This window comes from Parasteatoda tepidariorum, chromosome 6, assembly GCF_982258835.1.
Source record: "Parasteatoda tepidariorum strain Cologne lab strain chromosome 6, Ptep-v5.0, whole genome shotgun sequence".
Classification (NCBI taxonomy): Eukaryota; Metazoa; Arthropoda; class Arachnida; order Araneae; family Theridiidae; genus Parasteatoda; species Parasteatoda tepidariorum.
In genome coordinates, this window is record NC_141760.1 from 19,157,363 (window position 1) to 19,179,068 (window position 21,706).

The following is a 21,706-nucleotide window of genomic DNA, read 5'->3' on the forward strand; positions in this document are numbered from 1 at the left end:
AAGAATGGAAAAAGATTTTTCATGATTCCCAATGTTTGAATTTCGATTTTGTTAATAATCTTTAATTATTATTATTTATTAATTATTTAATTGTAAATTTATATTAATTTTATTTTTATCAACAATAATCAGAAATTTTTTTTATTTTATAATGTTAATGATTTTAAAAACAAAGCTGTGATCAAAATGTGATAATCGATCAAATACTCAATTTGTGTTATTTTATGAATACAAAAATGGAATATATAATAAAGTTTTGAATTTTACTTCATAAATATCCTATATAGTAACTAAAATAACAATTTAATAGTGAAATTTGATTATTTGCAATGTTAACATTCATTTTAGTAGAATGGGTAGACTCACCCCATACGAGAGATTTGTCAGCAGTTCTATAAAAATATACAGTAACAGCGTAACTGTTAATATTTTCGAAAATCGATTTCACAGCTTTAAAGAGGGATAAATAGCGATTCCGAAACACCTATTAAAAGTCTTTTTTCTTTAATATTTACGAAAGTTTGACCACTTGAAAGTCGACAAACTGAAAAAATGGGCAGACTCGCCCCGGTTTACGGTAGTGCAAAAACTGCTGCATTTTGGGCAAACGTTTGAAATGAACTCTATTATAAATTTCAAATTTCTGTATTTTCAGCTTTCTGAAGGTAGGACTTTGCTTTTGTTTGTATTCCAATTATTTACAAAGTTATAGCAGTTTTTGTGCAAGGGGATAACAATGGATAGACTAATGATTTTAAGTCTTTAAATGCGTGTATCTCAAAATCAGATTTTTTTCACATTTTTCACTACCTTAAGCACGATGTCTCATGTTGTTTTTAAACTAATTGCCTACAATTTTTCATGAGTGTTTATGATTATAGCACACAAGTTTTGAACTACAGACAAAGGGAAAAAGTAGCATTTCATTTTTTGTGCATGTTAGTGGAAATTTTTAAAAATTTACATTTTTAACTACATTGATCCCTAACTCAGTAGTATATGCACTTGCTTTTAAGATAATAAATCTAAACATAGTTGATAGTCTTCTAAATAAAACCCTCAAAGGAATTCTTATTTTAAGTGATATAAATGTTTTGATAATGTTTAGCGTATATGCAAAAAATGCCTTATTTTTACACAAAAATAGCCATTTAAAAAGTAATAATTATAATTTATGCTAGTTTTTTAAGTTTTTCCACATAATAAAACAAATAAACTGGTTTTTAAAATTTTTATATTAATTAAAAAAAAGTTGTTGAAGCTAGTCGGAAGCCTTAAGAGCAGTATTTTGTATTAAGCTTTTTTAAATAAAGATATTTAAAAATTTTTGCTAACTAAGTATATTAGAACAATAAAAATTGAAACATATAAAAGACAACAGAATGGTATAGTTTTGATACCATTGTGACAAAAAAAGGTAGATTTCCTATTTTTAAGCTGAGTTTTATATTTCTTAAAATTTTTATTCTTCTTCAATGGCGTGTAAGAACAGATTTTAATTTAGACCCTTATTTCCCAGTTCTTAATTTAAAAGTCTTATTCTAGATACATAGTAATTTTGATCTCTTCTAGCCTGTACTCCATGTGGTTTGTGAAGGATAACTTCTTTGACACTTCTGTTTTTTTTAAATTCATTCTGGCGAGGTACCTTTACCCTTTTAATCTTTATATTTTAGTAAATTCCGCAGAACAACTAGTTTCTTATACAGTTGTGCATTGGTTCTTCTATATCGAATTCCATCAATTTGTATTCCTTTTCAGAACATTTCAGAGTATTTTTTTTTCAAACAAGGCCAGTAATTTATAATCTTTCTGAGTGAGTGCCAGAGTTCTGAATCTTAATTAATAAATTTGGCTGATTAAAGTTAAAGTAAAAGACAGCTACTTTCGTATGCTCTACGAGAATCACCTGGAGTTTGAAAGTAAACAATCTGCAGTTGATATAGATGATGATGCCATGTATATATTTTTTTTAAAAATTTGAGTTCATATCGAGTCAAATTGGTAACGTTTGACTTTTATCTATAATAGTTAGTCGTCTGCAATAGCTGAGAACGGAACTAATGGTAATGGTGTTTTTACGAATTTTCAAGGAAAATAAATAAATAAATAATGTTTCAGTTTGAAAGTTTTTCTTTTCATATCAAATGTAACATACTCCGCTTAAACACCTTAACCGAATTCCATCAATTTGCATTCTTTTTGGAATATTTCAGAATATTTTCAGTCAAATAAAGGCAAATTGGTAACATTTCGCTTTTAACTACAATAGTTAGACGTCTGCAATAATTGGGAACGGAACTAATTCATAAAATTTTTATTATGTTTACATTATTATTATGTTAAAATAAAATGATTGTTAGTTTTCAGTATTTTTACAAATTTTCATGAAAAAAAAATAATGCTTCATTCTGAGAGTTTTTCGTTTCATATTAAAGACAATATACTCCACGTAAACACTTTTAGGTGCAACAAACCTAAGGAACTAAATGATCCAACCAGGTATCAATGCACATTCAATGCAGTTTCTCTAGCTACCATTCAAGTTTCTCAACTGTAAAGCAAGTGAATCGAGTACTGCAACTAAACCGTTGCCGACAAATTAATTCCTTTTTTTTTATATGCATGAGCCTGAAATAAACTTTGTCAGTTTAGACACGATGATCGTAATTCATGGCTACAGACATCTCTTACAGAAAATAGAGATCTGATTAAGCATAGATATTTTAAATTATTTTTGTAATATCCACGAAGAAGAACTTTAGAGACTATAAAAACCATTTCAGATAAAAAAAAAATTAATAAATTGTAAATTAAATTTTTTCATTTGAAGCACTCTTCAGCTGGCTTATTTATACCTTACCTTTTACACTAAAAATAATAACGCAATCATGACTGTTTTTAAAGCTAATGCAATTATTTTAGACATTTCATAACATTCGATTTGAACTTGAATTTCAAGTACAATTTATCTTTAATGCAAAAAAACTAATTTTTGAAGTAAGCTCTTATTTTAAGATGATCAATAGAAAATTATCTTCCATTCTAAACGAAAATAATATAAAGGTTTGCTTTTGTTGAAAAAAAAACGATTGTATGAAAATACTTTTAAGTAAATTCATCTCATACATAAGAAACCATTTATTCTATTCATATTTCATTTATGTAATCGCAAAATAATTTTAAAATCTAATCTATCAATCCTAGGTCTTGACTTTAAGACAATTTTTGTTAGGCAAAGGTAAAAAAAAAAAAATCAAATCACGAAGTAAAAGTATATTTCCTTTGAATATAAAAAAGCACAATTCAACCACAAAAAATATGAATAATTTTTTTTGTTCTTTTTTTCGCCTCAGAAAGTCCTCTGGTAGGTGCATACTATGAAACGATGACGTCATAAATCCTTATGGTAAAGGATTTTTGCTGAGTCTTCCTACGGAATATTTTCCGCCTCAAAAAACTCTAATCCGATAGACATTTCGAACCGAATATATTTATACAGAAAAGAAAAGTATCAGAAATAGAAATATTTTACATCTGCAGTATAGAGCACATAGTAAGGAATTTTTTTTTTAACTCTTTGGCATGCGCCAAATATGCTAAGGCGCGTAACAATAGAAATTTTATGACGCAGAAATGTGAAAAAATGGCGATAAAATTTGAGAGTTCAGGTTTATGAATGAAACGTTTCTCGTAAAACACCTTTGAATAGAATATGATGTGTGAAATACAAAAATATATTTTCGGTTGAACGACTGCGACTTGAAGAATGTTCGGAAAATATTTTTAAGAATCAGACAGATTTTTCTTTGAATGCGCACACATTTTTCACGGCTTTATGTAAAATTTTTCAGAGTACAATATAGCACTTTTTTTTCTATAATTTTAGCTTAAAGCAAATTGATAAAAATCTAACTCTTACTTCGAAAATGTTTTGAAGAAAAAAGTTGTATCAAAATAATACTAACAAATCCTCAAAAAGATGCAAAAACATGAAAAATATGAAATCGAAATGAAATTTTGTAACTGTTTAAGAAATTTATTGGAATCTGTTTGATCATTAGAAAGGAAGGTGGATGAAAAAAAACCCAGTATGGTGAAACTTGGAGGCGTTTTGAATCGCCCCTCTATGCATTTAATTCGGCTATCAAACAGGTTTTGATGTTTCTAGTCTCACGTTTTTTAGTAACGGTTCATTAGATTTTGTTTGATAGATATTTTATTTTTCCCCTCTTAATCCTTTCCGAGGCAGTATAGTCTGTCTGACAGTACAAATGTTACAAACAGTAGAAATGTTTTTTTTTCCAATGCCACCTGGATAATGACCTAGGTCATACAGGCACCTGAAGGGCAGATTTGTTGGCCTCTCTTTCAGGGGCACCACATTAGGTGCGCCAACGTTGCTCCCACAGTAAGGACGTATAGTACAGAGAAGGAAAGAACATCCATGCCTTGCCCGAGATTCGAACCCAGAACCTTTCTGATGCAGGGGCAGTTCCCTAACCCCTACACTGGCTGGTCGGCCTACTAGAAATGTAAAACTAATTGCCTTTTAATATTTAGAAACCACTATTCTTTAAACAACAAAGAGCTGAAGTATGTTGCCTTCACTTTGAATGAACTGTCTAAGATCGCATTTTCCAATGTCCTGCCTGATTATTTCTTTCAATCGAAACTTGCTGTTGTTCCGGAAAGGGTTAATTATGGATTTTTGACCTCCAATTAGTGTTTTTTCAGTTCGCTTTCTATTTTCTCCAAGGAATCTAAAAATATATATTAGGGGCTTTTATTACTTAAAATAAGTCAGAATAGCTAATTCTTGAAGATTCTGGTGAAATTTTAGAGCTCGTCGAACTATAACATCGTTTAAGTCCGCTGCAACCTTGATACGGTGCCAAATTGACACACATTATAGTGCAAAATAATTCTTTTTGGACTCGATTACTCGTTTAAGTCCGCTGCAACCTCGATACGGTGCCAAATTGACAAATATTATCGTGCAAAATAATTCTTTTTGGACTCGATTACTCGGTACTATGGCAGAGCTTGAACCAATGCGTGTTACAGTTTAGTGCTTTATTAAGGTTGCAGCAAATTAGTATTATATTGTGATTCAAGGTACCAATAGTTATGTGTTTCGTACTTATCAAAACGTGTAATTCGACATGCACGAAATCGGTTCAACGTTGAACCGACTTTTCTGTAAACGTATCCTCAAAAACAAATTTTGGATAACAAAGAAGTAATTAAATATCTAAAATATTCGAATAAAGCATGATGTGATTAATAAAAGTGGAAAAATTTTCATACCAGAGACCTTACACTTAAGCATTTCAAACAGAGAGTTTTAAGAAATATAATCGAAGAAAAGTCTGTTTAAAGCAAACAATTAAAAAAAAACTTTTTTTTTTGCGCAAAAGGAAGGAGATTTAAGATTTTTTTTAAAAAAAAGCATTATGTTTTGCAAAAAAGAAAGAGAAGTAAGTACATTTAGTCTGATGCAATGCAGTGTGATAAAAATGTTTTTATGGATAATATTTCATAAGCGTTGCTACTTTTTTTTTCTTGAATTATACTGATACAAAGGTATAGAGAAAGTTATATAAATATTTTTAGCAAAATTTGTAAAAATCTTAGTATGAGGCACTATATTTTGAACCTGATCAAAAGGTTTCTATCAGTAATATGTTATAAACTTAGCTGCATTTCGAGTTATAATAATGCAAAGTTATAGAGAAAATTGCGTTTAGCGAATTTTGTAAAATATAGTATGAAATGCTTTTCAGTCTGATCAAAGTGTTTTTATGGATAATATGTCATGATATATACTATATATGTATAGTATATATAGTATAGTTTTCATGATATACTTTATGATTCCCATTATAAAGTTTAGTTCACTTTAGTAACATTTATATACAAAACACCAGTTTAGCGTATATCGATTTATAAGTTTTTTCAATTTATTTGTTTGCTATAAAATATTTAGGCGTAATTTAATTCGTAAAAGTAGTATTACTTTCCGGAAGTTTACGATTCCATAGTTCAATTTTTTAAACTGCGATAACATTTTTCATTTTTTTTTATCTGCCTGCTCAGAAGAAGAGGAAATATATTTCCCTTCGGTATTCTGATTTTAGAGGGATAAACGAATTTTTCTTCAAGTCTTCTTTCTCCGTTACTTGGTGGCAGTAAAAATCGGTACCGTAAAAGTTTTATGTTTCTTTTCCACTAGTCTTCAAAACGTATATATTTTTAACCTTTTGCCTTTACTACTATAGGTCGTGAGTTTAAAACTCAGAAACAAAGCTTCACCTTTACGGACATGTTTGATTCAGTTTCCGAACTTTGGAATTCCACCTTGGATTGAGACATGCAATAACGCCAAAGTTTTATTGTTCTTATTATTTATTTCTCATAAAGTTGGTCAATCTTTCGAAATTGATTGAGTTTGAAAAATGAATTTAAGAAATTGAAAAATGCAAGCAAACCGTTAGTATTTTAACTAGTTACCAATTTTTGAATAAATTATTTTCTTAAAATAGTCCTAGTTCAATTAGTTCGAGATGAAAAATTTATTATAAGCAGTTAATAATTTTAACATCTTAGCAGTTTTTTTTAAACTTCTTTTAAGAGTCTTGACTTCTTTTAGATATCGTTACTTTAACAAAGACTTCATATAGTCAGGAGCAAAGTATCTTTTCTAAACTGTTAGTACGCTAATTAACCTCAATTTCTTTTGTTAAAATTGATGCTTAGTCGGTACCTTTGATTTTTACAATATTTGGATCAAAACAGCTGTTTTAAACTGTCAATATTTTCATCCATTTACAACTTTCTAGTCTCAATTTGGTTTTTATTCGAAATTTTCAAGTTCTAATTTAATTTCAAGCTTAAAGTAAAGTTTTCACATAGTTTCGAGCAGTTTTTACAAATTATTTAGAAACTTCTAAAAGCGCTTCAATTTTTGAATAGGTTTTTTGTCAATATCTTGAGTTTAATAAAGACTTCTCATGTTTGGCAGCATAAACCTTATTATCAAAATGTCAGCATTTTTAACCACTGAAGAATTTTTTATTTAAGGTTACGTTATGCATCAATTTTTATATTATTTTCGTGTTTTGAACTAAACTTAAACTAGTTTATACAGTAAATTATGCGAAACAACACCGTCAAAAGTTTCTAAAAACTAAGCAAAAATGTGTCAAAATAGCCCAGAAACAAATAATAGTCGAATTTGAAAATTTCATAAACTCATTATTGAGTATAGTGGCATGCTCAAAACAGTATATTCTTTTCATTATATACTTTATTTTGTATTTTTACTAAATGTGCGGTAATTAGAACTATAATTTTAAAAACCAAAATTTCCAATAAACCGTTACCAAGCGAACGGAAGAAATACCAAATGAATGGTTTAAATACCATACATTTTGGTTTTATTAGACAGAATTTCGGTTTTTTTGCTAGTGTGTCATTGCCATATAGTACTTAATACAGTAAATTTACCGGAATTTCTTTTTTCCGTAAAAGCATTATTGATTTAGTTTCTCACAATCTTAACATAAGCATAATATTATCACAATCTTGTAACTGTCTTAATATAAGCATAAGCAGTCATATCATAAATAATGTTAATATTTTTTTGTATAAATGATCGAATTAAGAACGAGGAATTGCAAAATATTTCATCGTGGCTTATAGAACTATTTACGACCACCTTCCTATGGAATAACATGGCAAAATCACGAAGTTAAAATAATTGTTATTCCAGTATTTAGGCATGGATACATAATTTGATATTAAACTAATTATGGTTACCTTTTCCTCAAATTTAGCTTCTGAAACATAATTATTAATCATTAAAAAGAAAGATAATTTAATTAATGAAAGTTTATTTTTGACTATAACCGCAGAGCATTTGCGTTTATCAAAAGTCTTATTGCAAAAGAACATTCGACACACTCCTGGGGTAGACAAGCTTCCATTTAAGGTTTGCAAGGTTTTTAAACTTTATTCATACGTTTGTCCTGTTGGTGCAAAAATAGTTGTATGTTCTTCTTATTTATTTAAGCTTTGAATTTCAGATCATCGTTCTACATCTGGTTATAAAATTATGTAAAAAGGGTGTTTTTAAAAATTGTACAATGGCGTGATTTTAAAAAGTTTACCTTAATTAAATTATCTGTATTTAAAAAAATGTTAACTAATTCTAATTTCATCAGTTCTTTTTTTTATTGGAATGAATCATAACTTTTATATTTTCTACGTTCCAAAACAATATATGTTCAAACTTAAATCATAATATCATTATTTTGAACTAACACACAGTAAGAATTTACTGCAACCTTTATAAGATGTACCATATTTCTTATCAAACTGAATCATAGTATCATGTCATCAGAGTTAAGAAGTATGATAATATGATTCAAATTAGCCCCAAATTAATTCAGCAAATGTTAATGGTTCAACCCGCACCAAAATTTCTACCAGCTTCGCTTAGAATTTATAATTATATTTTTATAATATAAAGTTTTTGAAAATTCTACGATTTGTATTTGTATTGATTTGATTTGTATTTATTTAGAAAAAGTTAAGTAAAGTAAAAAGTTACAAAAGGTTTAGCCACTTACAACTGTGAAAATATTTTAGTTCTTGTAATCTTGCATAACTTAATCTATTGAAGTTTCTCTTATTATTTTACGTTGCGTTTCTAAATTTCATAAATGTTCTGACTTTTCAAATAAAACATAATGTTTTCAGGTTAGTAATTTTCTCAGGACTTCGCGGAATTTAATATTAATATACAAAATGTTACTTAAAACTGATACCATGATCATTATTACGTCAATGCCTCCAAATATTTATACAAGTCACCCTTTTACCAACAAAAGGACGGAAGTAATTTTTTTAAAAAAAAGGAAGTTTAGAAAATCATCAGGAAATTGACATGGAATATCTGATCTCTCAGGAAAAAATATCCGCATTCTTTCTTTCAAAGAAAGTTCGCCGGAGAAAAACGGATAGCTTTAAAAAAAAAATTGAGCATCGCTTTAGTTAGAATAGTTAAGAACAACCGTTTGCATTTGACGCTCGGGCAAACATGGCGAATTCATCTCTCAGTTCCGTAACTATACTCTTCACCAGGTCTTCTAGTTCTCACCTTTGGAGACCATTACATGAAAAGAACAAAATGGAAAAAGAGAATAATATTAAAAAAAGGGAAAAGACGAAGGGGAAAAAAAAGAAGAGAAGAGTAAGAAGTCCTCACGAAATAGGAAGCACATGCAAAGAAGTAATTTCAGAATTCCCCGAAGAAAAGAAAAATCATGTTTGCTCTCACATGAAATGTATATACACACAAGTACAACGGACTAAAGGAATCTAAAGGCTGTAAAAAATAAAACTTTTTTCCCCTATCCTTTGGTGGTAAAAAGGGAAAGGAAAAGGGAATCAACGAGAAAGAAAGTGAAATTGGAATCTAAAGGGAGAAATGTCTCCCTCTTGCAAGAAAAGACAGGGAAAAAGTTTCCTCCTGCACAGTTCTGCAGACATACGCTGTATTTATGTAACTTATTCTGGAAAAATGTTTAAGAGATGTGTAAGTCGGAAGAAGGAATTTCAAAGGTTGATAAAATATTTGGAGGATTTTTATTTATGTGGAAGAAATATGTAAAGTGACTCACTTATAAGTTTGAGAGGGGAATAAAGAAATCAATTAAGTAAATCAGAGGAATATATTTTCTTTTGAAGGTTCCCTTTTTTTTTCTCTCAAAAAAGCAACTTTTGGATGTGAAAGATATTCCTAATTCAATTATATTTACAAAGCTTATTTTCGAGCACTTTTTCATGATTTTTTTAAGTCATCGATTGGTTTATTCGACCAAATTAAGTGCAGCCGATCGAATAAACAGACATGCAAATGAAATACAGTACATCTTAAGGTAAGTTCAGATTCTAGCATGTAAAATATTAATGAAAAATTCAGCAGTGGATATTTTTAGTTAATGATTTTAATCGTAACTAGTTTGGAAATGTCTTCGATACAGAATTAAAAAGAAACATTGCTAGCACGAACATGTGATTATAAACTCAGAACATACCGAATGAGGATAGGGTATACTTAGTGCTACGTCTGAGTAGAACGAAACGTGAACAAAGCACAAATTAAGGTACAAGAAATGAACGCACTTGTGCTGCGTAAATATCAACCCCGTCACATCTGTATCTTATCTTCTTTTTTACTTATCTTGTCCAAGCTTGTTTCTTTCAGCTAGTGATTAAACCACTTTGTATGTGTTTGTCTCCTTACTTTTCCTACTATCATTTAGTGTTCATAGTTTGTCTACGGTAAAAACTCCCCCTGCAACAAAGTCTGAGGCCATCTGCTGCTATGGAAACAAAAATAGCACATTTCAGGGAGGGTAGCTTCTCTTCACTTATGGGCTAACACAGTAGACTGAAGAAAAAGCTACCCTTCCTCTTGCCGATCGCAGCCGAAACCTGTCCTAAACAGTGACCCCGAACCCCTACTTGAAATAGTTATACCTCTTTACTATGGTCACGGCCTGGTTCAGACGAATGGCTAGGGGAGTTCTTACTTTAGACAAACTATAGATACAGTAGAGTCCCGATAATCCGAGCCCCGGTTATCCGAGTTTCCGCTTTAACCGAGCTATCAAATATTTTAAGGATTTTTTTGTTCTAGTTTATTTTTCATTTTTAAAAATACCGCCGAAAAATAAATCTGAATTTTATCTTCCAAACACTCGGGAAAACAAAATCTAACAACTCTATCCCATGAAATGATCGTTAATATCGTCAATAATGAAAATGAACCTAGCGAAGATGATGAAGACAGTGACGATGAAAATCAACATACAAAAATCTCTCACACAGATGAACTTAAAGCTGTCGAAAATGCTACTGAATACATAGAACAACAAAAAGAGGCGACACCAGCTTTCCTGTTATACCTAAAAAATGGCAAAACATTGCTGCAGAAAAGCACCAAAGTTATGTAAAACAAAAAACGTTTAAGGACTTTTTTGAAGTAAAAACTCTTTAATTCTCGCAAAATATACTTTTTAAGTTTTTTAAAGTAAGTTTTTCAATAATAATAGGAATTGTATGTAGTATACTTGTATAAATTTTATATTTCGTAAATATATTACATTTATACCAACTCTTTTTCTTTCTTTTTTTATACTCTTCGCTTTAACCTATTTTTTCAGTTATACGAGTTAGTCGTGGTCCACATTAACTCGGATAATCGGGACTCTACTGTACTTAGGAAGATTCCTGTTTATAGAACCAGAACTGTAGCATGTCAATTTACTGTATTTTCATTTGTGCCCCGAACATAGTATATTGAATAGTTCCAATTACAACATGGAGGCTCATCGATTTTTAATATGGAGGTAAAAAATAGATTAAGTTTGAATTTCTTTACTTAACTTACAAAATAATGTATTAATTTCCTTGTTAAAAAGTTGTTTCGTCATGAAATTTTATCTATAATATTTACACATAAAGTGTTATTTATAAAAATAAATGTAAAGTAGGTATGAATTAAATTTAAGCATGTAAGCTTCGTTGCGGCTTACACCGTTGACTAGACGCAGCAAGCGGTGGGAGGAACTTCTAATTATTATGTACATTTTGGTATAAAAGTAATTAAAGATACTATAGGATAAGATATGAAAAAATTATTTAGAGTTTCATTTAGTATTATATTAATTATTGATTGTTATTAATGTTAATTGCCTAATACGATAACTTGATTGTGATATAAGAGAAAGATAAACAAAATGAATCTAGTGTAGGACAAACCTATGCTGTTAATCATAAATAAATGAGATAGATTTACATTCCGAAGTTTATTTTTCTTTTGTAAACACGTGGTGTTTATTTTTATAATACGTACTTTCAAATACACTGCTTAAAAATCAGCTTAAAAATATTTCTTCTATTCCTTCTTTTTTTGAAGTAGTAAATAGTAAATTTAAATTAGAAAAAAGCTTTACAAATTAACATAATATAGTTGTATTATTATTATTATTATATTATTATTATTATATTATTATTATTATATTATTATTATTATATTATTATTATTATATTATTATTATTATTATTATATTATTATTATTATATTATTATTATTATATTATTATTATCATATTATTATTATTATTGTATTAATATTATTATTATATTATTATTATTATAATATTATTACTATTATATTATTATTACTATTATATTATTATTATTATTATTATATTATTATTATTATTATTATATTATTATTATATTCTTCTTCTTTGCCAGCGCAACAGCCCCTTGCAGGCCTTGGTTGCCTCAAGAGCTAACAAACGCCAGGGCCTCCTATTTATGGCAACTCTCTTCCAATTTCTAATCGTCAGGGTTTTCAGGTCATTTTCGATGTCGTTGAATAGGGGTTCACTTCTAGAACGTGACCCTTCGGGGTTCTTAAAGGTGACGATTCGCATGACGCTATTTTCAGGGCTTCTCCATAGATTGCCCAGTCATCTCAGCCTGTTACTGCGGATTATTTGTGTAATTATATTATATTTTTATTACTATATTATTATTATTATATTTTCATTATTATATTTTCATTATTATATTTTTATTATTATATTATTATTATTATACTTTTTTTATTATATCATTATTATTATATATTTATTATTATTATTATATTATTATTATTATTAATTATTTATATTTTTTTTCATTAATTCAAAATGTTTTAATACATTGTGAGTTTCATTGAAAGAAAATAACTCATAATTTTAGAATGTAGTATTTAAATTTATAAAAAAAAACTATTTATGTTCGCTAATTTGTATTTTTTATAATGGTGCACAGTTAAATTTTATATGAAAATAATGCTTTTGTTAAACCAAATATAATAAATACGTTTAAATTTATTCTATTTGATAATCTGATTTATTTATAACTATAAGAATTTTCGTCTAACAATCCAAAAGACAAATACAATACCTTTTCAATATTTTATTTTGTCCATTGTACTTGCTCTATTGTAGAAAACAAAAGAATTAACACACAACCATTGTAAGAATAAAGCTAAGAAGATTAATTTTAGCGATGAGAAAATTTTTTGGAACAAATTCAGATTCATGCAAAGAAGAAAAAAAAAACCTTCACTAAAACTAATAATAGCTAATGGAAAACTGACATTTATTAGTTTTTAAAAACCTAGGCTGTCTTTCTATTTGGATGAAGATGCTTATACACAAGAACAAAAATACTTTCAAAAATTCACACAAAATGCATTTTGTCTTAGATTTATTAAAACTAAAAATAATTTTTTGAGGTAGGATAAGCATTTAAATAATAGAGATTTTGTGATTTTAGAGAGGAAACGAAAATAAGAAGATCCATATAAAGTAAGGTATACTTATTTTATCTATTTTCCCCCAAACATTTCTCAAATGAAATGAAGGCATCAAAAATTTTGTTCGATTGTGGGATAAAATCATGATTAGTTCAATTTTTTGTCGAGTTCTTAAGTTATGTATATGTTTCTGAAAAAGATCTGAAGCAGTTAAAGTCAACAATCTCCGACAAATATTGACATTCACATGGTTTTAGTTATCCCGTAATATTTGTTCAGTGCATACTGGAAAATGATAATTTATCTTTAAAAAAAAAACACTTATGTAAAGAAAAGCGATAAATGTGCTTAAAGCGCGTTTCTTCCTATCACAATTATCAAAAAACGTGGTTATAATTTATAAAATTCCCATACGCTGATGTTTATTAAAGGTTAAGAGTCGTTACCCAGTATTCCCTACACTGATGATTTTTTCCCTAACCTATCTTAATCTGATATTATTAACAAGTTAATGCTAATGTAAGTTCGAAGTAGGGGAGAGTGGGGTCAATTGTAAAATTTTTTACTTAACTATTTTTAACTAACAAAAAATCCAATATATTACTAGTATTAATTGACAGACAAGTAAAATAGACTATCCTCTACTAGAAAAAAATAAATACCTTATTTTAAATGTTATTACATTAGTTATTAACAATTTTTGACAGTCGTGCACTTGTTACAATTGTCCCCACTGACGAGGTCAATTGTAACAGTTCAAAAATTCAACTAAAGCATAGTTAATTATACATACTATCATAGTTGTGATGTATTTTTTATTGATCAAAATAGTAGTGATATTTTAGGAGTAAAAATAATAATGAGCAGAGACCTAAAGGGTTAAACTTTTAACTTTAAAGGGTTAAAAATTTTAATTTATGCTGTGAAAGGTGACAAATAAAATAATGCACATGCAACATAATATTAATGATATAGGAAACTATTGGTGGTTCTTAAAGAGTTAAGTAATGGCTTGTAAACATAAGATTATTTATTTTCAGCTGTTACAATCGTCCCTTTACTTATTGTTACAATTGTCCCCAAGACGCCATTTCAGCTTCATTTGTTAAAAACAATGCTAGTTAATTAACAAAACTAATCTTTTTTTTGAAATGTTAATTAAGGTGTCCACTTACATATTCAGTTAATTTAATAATTTTTATTTGTTTAAACAAAATTACTTTGTTACAATATAATACTCTAATTCCAAAAAAAGTACTTACGTAGCGTGAAAATATCTTTTGTGATGTAACTCTTTCAAAAGTACATAAAAATGGTTGCCAGCAGGGGTGTACATGTAGATTTATTGAATACAGCTTCTGTGCCCCCTAGGAACCAAATCTAGAACCCGACACTCGAAATTTTTGCTCTGTTACAATCGTACCCTGTTACAATTGACCCCACTCTCCCCTACTGATTGTACGAATATTTCGTACTTTTACCATATGTGAGTGGCGATACTTATAGAAAATATTGACACTTTAGACTTACGTGGAAACATGTACAAGTCAATTATGTACAAATAAAGTACTTCATTTTTTATTAATTATTTAGATTAAAAAATGACAATAAAGCATTTGATTTATGTTTTTGATGTAATTCAAGTGGATACTACAGGATAAACAGTTTTGTCACACCGTGATATTGTTGAGACGTAAATGTAACACAGTTTCGCCTCACGGTGATCTTCAAAGATGTGATTATGTCATAGTTTCGTCACACGGCGATGCCACTGCGTCCTTTAAATGTCTCACTGTGGTCTTATATTGACGTTTAGGTGACGTTACTAAAGTAGGACATAGTATTCTATTTCGTGTGACTTTAAAATCAATTAAAAAAACCCTTTTAAACCAATTAGAATTATTTACTAGTAAGAGTCTATCCTTATATTATTTATTATATTGTGGTCGGTGGTGGTGTGTCTATGGAAGATCAAATATAACAATGGGTTGAAAGCACACAGGCAGCAATCTTGGTGATCTCGTTGTTATATTGTTGTAATTTATAAAGGTATACTATTAAAATCTGTTCGTCCGAGTTTTTTTTTTTTGCCTCAATTTTTGTATACTTTAACATTGAAAGAAACTCCTTTGAGTAAAAGTATATTTATATTTCAAATTATATAGGTTGAACATTTAACAATCCAACAATTAGGTTTTCAATTATTTTTTTTCAATGCCCACCTGGGTTGAGGCTTATTAGGTCAAATTTAGGCTTATTAGGTCAAATTTGTTGGAAACTCTTTCAGGGGCACCATATTTGGTGGGCCAACGTTGCTCCCACAGTAAGAACAGATAGTATAGAGAATGAAATACCATCCATGCTTAGACAAGGATTCGAATCCAGAACCTTTCTGATGCAAGGTCAGTTCCCTGACCCCTACACAATCAGGTGGGCAGGTTTTTAATTGTAAAAAGTCATTTTTTAGTGCAAAAAGTTCAAAATCTGTTTCAGCATATTTCTTATAAGAAATTATAGTCATATAAGAAGGAGATTTTAAAACAGAAAAAAAGCTTTATCAATATATAACACAGCAAAAACAGCTTACAGAGATGGAGAATTTGGTGTTATTTCTATCGTAAAGACAACAAAGGCATTGACTATAGTTAAGGTTACCAATATCATCTCTGTTTTTTAATATCTTTTTCTGTCGCCAATTTCGGTTATTAAACTCTTTCCAAATTCACGGTTACAACGAATCAATCCAACTCTTATTTAATAAATTCTTTAAATGTGTTCCATCGCTACATCAACATTACGCGCCTTTTCCTCCTCTTCTAGGTGTGCTGCGAACAGCTCCTCAAGCGCAAACATTCTTTTCTCCTCCCCGACTCTCGCAAATTTTCCTTTTAAAGACGATAAAAATGTAGACCCAGAAGGAACTTCAATGATTATCTTAAGAATATATATGTATAAAATGTGAAAAATATAGAAATTCTTTTACTTTTCCCCTTTTTGATGCATATATTTTTTATTACTTTTCAGTTTTAAAAAAAAAAATTCCTGGAAACTGAAGGAAAAAGTGGAAGAGATCGATGATGTATTCAAGAAAAAGAAAGAAATCTCGAGAGTTTTTATTTATATAAATTTTTTATAACTGTCTTCTCTCCCCCCAGCGTGACTTAATATTAAGAATTTATGGAAGGGAAAAGAAAAACATAGAAAAAGAAGGGCTCATGAATGTGAAAATGAAAACACCCTTTTTCAATGTACATAGAAGTTTATTTTGTGGCGAATTGTGTCTCATATTTCTTAGATGCTGAAACTTATTTCGCTCTAAAGACAGTAGAAATAGTTTATAAACTATGCATTATTTTTAGAAATATAATATGTTTTTGGAAAATATTAGAACTGTAAAGTAATTTATCAGGATTAATTTCTGTTATAGTTAAACCCGTGTCAAGGTGATCATTTATAATGCATTACTTTAGTGGCTAATTTAGACAGGTGGTCAACTTAACGATGGGGCTGATTCATTGTTTTTTTATATCATGTCATTCTTATAAACATAAAAATAACGCTTGTAATATGCGTTATTGGAGAGATTTTGCAAGGCTTTGTCTTACGTTAACTGAAATGTTAACTTTATTTTTACCCCTTAGTGACACTATGATTTGCAGTGAAATTTTCGCGCATGTGCTGTAAAGCTGTAATAGTGTTAACCATGGAGTTAAGAAGAATCTCTTTATTATATGCTTTAACAATTTTCTCATATGGTCAACTCATAAATGGGTTTAAGTTAGCTCTTAACAAAATTTAAGCAATTTAGTGAAATTCAAATGCCAAATAAAGGCATATCAAATTTTTTAGAAGGTTTTTCTCTTGTTGGTCAAGTTATAAAGGATTTTAAACATCATTCCATTTCTAGACAAATTTGACTTATATCAGAGGTCAACATGTAAGTTAGACTGGCGGTCAGTTTAGAAAGAGTTTACTTTCCTTCGATATATAGGATAAATTCAACTTATACAGGTCGTCTTGGTGAAACTTGGTCAACATACATAGTAAACTTGGTAAGTATATGTTTGGTAAAAAGTCAACTTATACAGGTATTCAACTAACCAGAAATATTGAGGGTAATCAACTTGACAGGTTTCACACAGCATGAAACTGTAGTTCTGGTAGTACAAAACGTAAAAATGTTCCTAGTTAATAGTGCATTTTTTGAAATTCGTGGTACATATTTTCCCTTATCTTTGTACTTACGTAAGGTATGAAGTATCAACGTTTTCTCTAACTTTTAACCATAACGTGTTTTTTTAAGGGTAACTTAAAATTTTTCGTGAAATAAATGTTTTTTTCTGACTTAATATTAAATAAGAATTCATGGAACGAATAAAAAAAACACAGAAATGGGATCATGAATGTTACAATAAAAATAACCTTTTTCAACGAACGCACTAGCTTGTTTTGTGGCAAACTGTGTTTCACATTTTATGAATCAGAGATCCATTCTACTGTTAAAACACCATAAATAGTTTCTCAATTATGTATAAATTTTTAACAAATAATTTAGTTTTTGGAATTATTAATGCTATAACTTGATATTAATAACCACTGTTGTAATAACCTATGATTTGGGTAGTTACTCGGATTCAATTTAAAAATGTTCATTGATAATTGTACGTAAAAATAAGAATCTTTGTTGAAACTTGGAGGTATCTTTATCTCTGTACTTACGTAAGCCATGGAATATTGATGTTTTCTTTACATTCGTCTCAAGCACAACTAAAGATTATTACTATTTTTTTTTTAAATAAATGTCTTGATCTGATTCTACCATGACTTAATATTAAGAATTTATGAAAGGTATAGGAAAACATGGCTAAGAAGGGCTCATGTGCATGAAAAGGAAACTATTATTTTTAAATATGCCTAATTTATAATGTGTTGAATTGGAACTTACATTTTAAGAACTTACATTGGAACTTACATCATAAGATTTATATTGCTATGAAAACAGCAGAAATAGATTTCTAATAGATTCTGCAGAAATTAATTTTTAAATAAATGTCTTGATCTTATTCTATCATGACTAAATATTAAGAATTTGTTGAAGGGTTAGGAAAACCTGGGTGAGAAGCAGTCATGAGTGTGGAAAGGAAAACATTATTTTAATAATGTGACTAAAAATAAATTTATTTTCACAAATTGTGTCTTGCACTTCAAGACTCAAATACTTATTTTGCTATAGAAACGGAAGAAATAGTTTTTCAACAATGTTTTTTTTAATTTTATGTACCCCTATTCAATGCTAAGGAAAAAAAAACGCTTCCATTAACTTGCTAAAAACTTTATACTTCAGTAGAATCGAAAGTATTTTTAAAAAATAAGATCAGGCTGTTAAAACTAAGTTAATTCTGAAATATTTTGTGTTCATTAAATTAATTACTCGATTTTATTTAATTATTTCTGTGGTGAAGCAATGGCTCGGTCTGTTTATCACAACACCATATTATTAATAAATTTGTATCTACCAGTGATATGGAAAAAATTCTAGTTCGTAGGTAGATACTTCGTTTCAATTGTTACTAATGTAAGTAATAACGAATGTTTGCAAGTTATTGGTTTAATTAGAGTTACGCGTTGGCAGATGTGAGATAAAGAAGGTTTGTTCAATCTTATGTTTCTGAAACCTTTTGGGCTTGAGGTCATAATTTTTGGGGATAGTCCTGAGCGGATAGCACAGTTTCGAATTTTTGCCTGGTCGACAGAGGGAGCTTTAATCATTCGCAATAACTGAATATGTATCACTTGAGAAGTGGCAATGGCTCGGCATGGAAGGCTTATTGGAAATTATAATAATGTCTAATAATTACTGCATCATCATACTTGTTTGTTTTTGTATACATTCATTAATTTTACTTGCTATAAAATATGGCCTTTTTAACATTGTTTTGCTTGTTATAAAATATGGCCTTTTTAATCATTGCACCATTATACTCTGACAGAAGCACAACATTAATTCAAGAGAGATGAAAAAAAAACTGCTGGTTGTATTGCAGATCTTGAACGGGTTGGAGCTTCGTTGACGCGCTGACCAATCTCATACTTTGTATCGTATGTATCTTTATCTTAAGGATCATATCTTTGTATCTAATAAGCACAATGTTAACTTAAGAGAGATAAGGAAACTGCTGGTGGGACTGCAGATCTTGAACGGGTTGGAGCTCCGGTGACGCGCTGATCAATCTCATACTTTGTATCGTATGTATCTTTATCTTAAGGATCATATATTTGTATCTAATAAGCACAATGTTAACTTAAGAGAGATAAGGAAACTGCTGGTGGGACTGAAGATCTTGGACGGGTTGGAGTTTCGTTGAAGCGCTGTTCAATCTCATACTTTGTATCGTATGTATCTTTATCTTAAGGATCATAGCTTTGTATCTAATAAGGACAATGTTAACTTAAGAGAGATAAGGAAACTGCTGGTGGGACTGCAGGTCTTGAACGGGTTGGAGCTTCGTTGACACGCTGACCAATCTCGTACCTTAAATTTTTTTGGAGTTTCCGTAAATAGAATATTCCAACGCAACTTATTTTATGAGAAACTCTATAGTTCTAGTGCCTACTTAATGCAAAACTAGAATATTATAAGCATGAACATTAAATTGGAATAAATCCACCACCAGCCGATTTATTGACAGCGATAAAAGCAATTTTTAAGACTTCATAGCTATATTTAGTTCAGCCTACCTTAGTGTGATACTTCTTTTCTTATTTCAAATCTGAGACATACTCATATTATAGTCTTCTCAGTTCACTTACAAAAGAGACTCAACACAATCATAGAAATGCATAAAAATCCGAAAAAACCTTCACAATTTTTTTTGTTTAAAGTGGAACATTTAAAGGTTACCTATATATTCTTTCTTTTTTTATCATATAGATGCTTTTTAGAGATAAGTATTCCTTCCCTCCATACCCTTGGAATTTTCCGGATGGCTGGTCACTCCCTGACTTCTTTCCTTCGAAGAATTTCCCTTCTCTCTCTCTCTCATACTTTGTTCTTCGATGGTCTATTCTTCACGCCTCAGATATTGCGGCAATTATTCGCTCCACCTCAACTCCCTTTTATCTTCCGCAGAAAGTATCCGATGCTAGTCAAAAACCACCTACTCCGAAAGAAGAAGAAGAAAAAAAAAAGATGGTGAGCGTACTTTTTGCTTGAAGTTTGCTTTAAACCGAACTCTGCCCACTGATGGATTTCGTATTTGTAGAAATAGCAATGCTTGCATTAAAAAAAGAGATCAATTTGATGAATTCGAAGAGATCGGACATTATAAAAATTTGAACATACGGTTTTAATTTTGTGTTAGGTTTTAAAGGTTGCGGAAATACTTTACTGAAAGTCTTGGTTAATGGCGGGAACTTGGATCTAATTCCCATTGGCCTCAGAAATATCAGAATTGCCACTCTCTTATCATTACCCAGTGAGCACCTATGGCTAAGCCACGGCGGGGGAGCAGCGTTGCCCACGTCATACAACCACAAACCCGTTTATAGGGCGGGTTACATTCATACAAAAGAAAGGACATAGAACATAGACAGAGAAAGAAACATCCATGCCCTGAGCGGGATTCGAACCAACAACCATCGGCTCCGCTGTCAGACACGCTAACCACTCAGCCACCTAGTCGGCGCTTTACTGAAAGTCGCTTAAGACATATTACCAGCTGTAAATTCGTACAATTTTTATTAAAATGAAAATAAAAATGTGTTTACATGCACCGTGAAAAAAATACAGTTAAAACTACCCGAATATGGTAAAAGTTACAGTAGAAAATACGGTAACAAATATAAATTTTACCATATTTAACGAGAAAAAAATACGCAGTAAAAGTACGGTAGTTTTCAACTATAGCACATTCGTAATGATTTCTTTTTATTTTACAGACCGGCGTTGGACAAAATACCCAATTCTGAGTTATCATTGTTCAACTCCGTAGATTTGTAATTTCAAACCCAATCAAGAAGAGTCCCGCAGTGGACTGATCGTTAAGACACGGTTCCCAGCAGATCACCGAAGTCAAGCATCACTGGCTACGGTCAGTGTGCGGGTGGGTGACCACTTGGATCAGCCTGCGTAGGGACCGAGGGTGTGTGGTATAGGTCCTCGTTAAACTGTTCGATCGTAAAGTGCTTGACTTCGCTTGCAGGTCGTCGGGCTACCGAAGCGGGGGTGCCATCCCCTCTGCAGAGGATCAAAATTGTGAAGGCATGTCTTCGGATCATCCTCAGGTATGTTTCCTAGACCGTCGCCAATAGCTCATTGTG

General features: G+C 30.1%; 1 protein-coding gene across 2 annotated transcripts in view; it reads right to left on the minus strand.

Moving 5' to 3' along the window:
• The window catches only part of LOC107440233 (uncharacterized), a 513,892-nt gene that overhangs the window by 63,080 nt on the left and 429,106 nt on the right, over positions 1-21,706 (minus strand). The window lies entirely within an intron of this gene.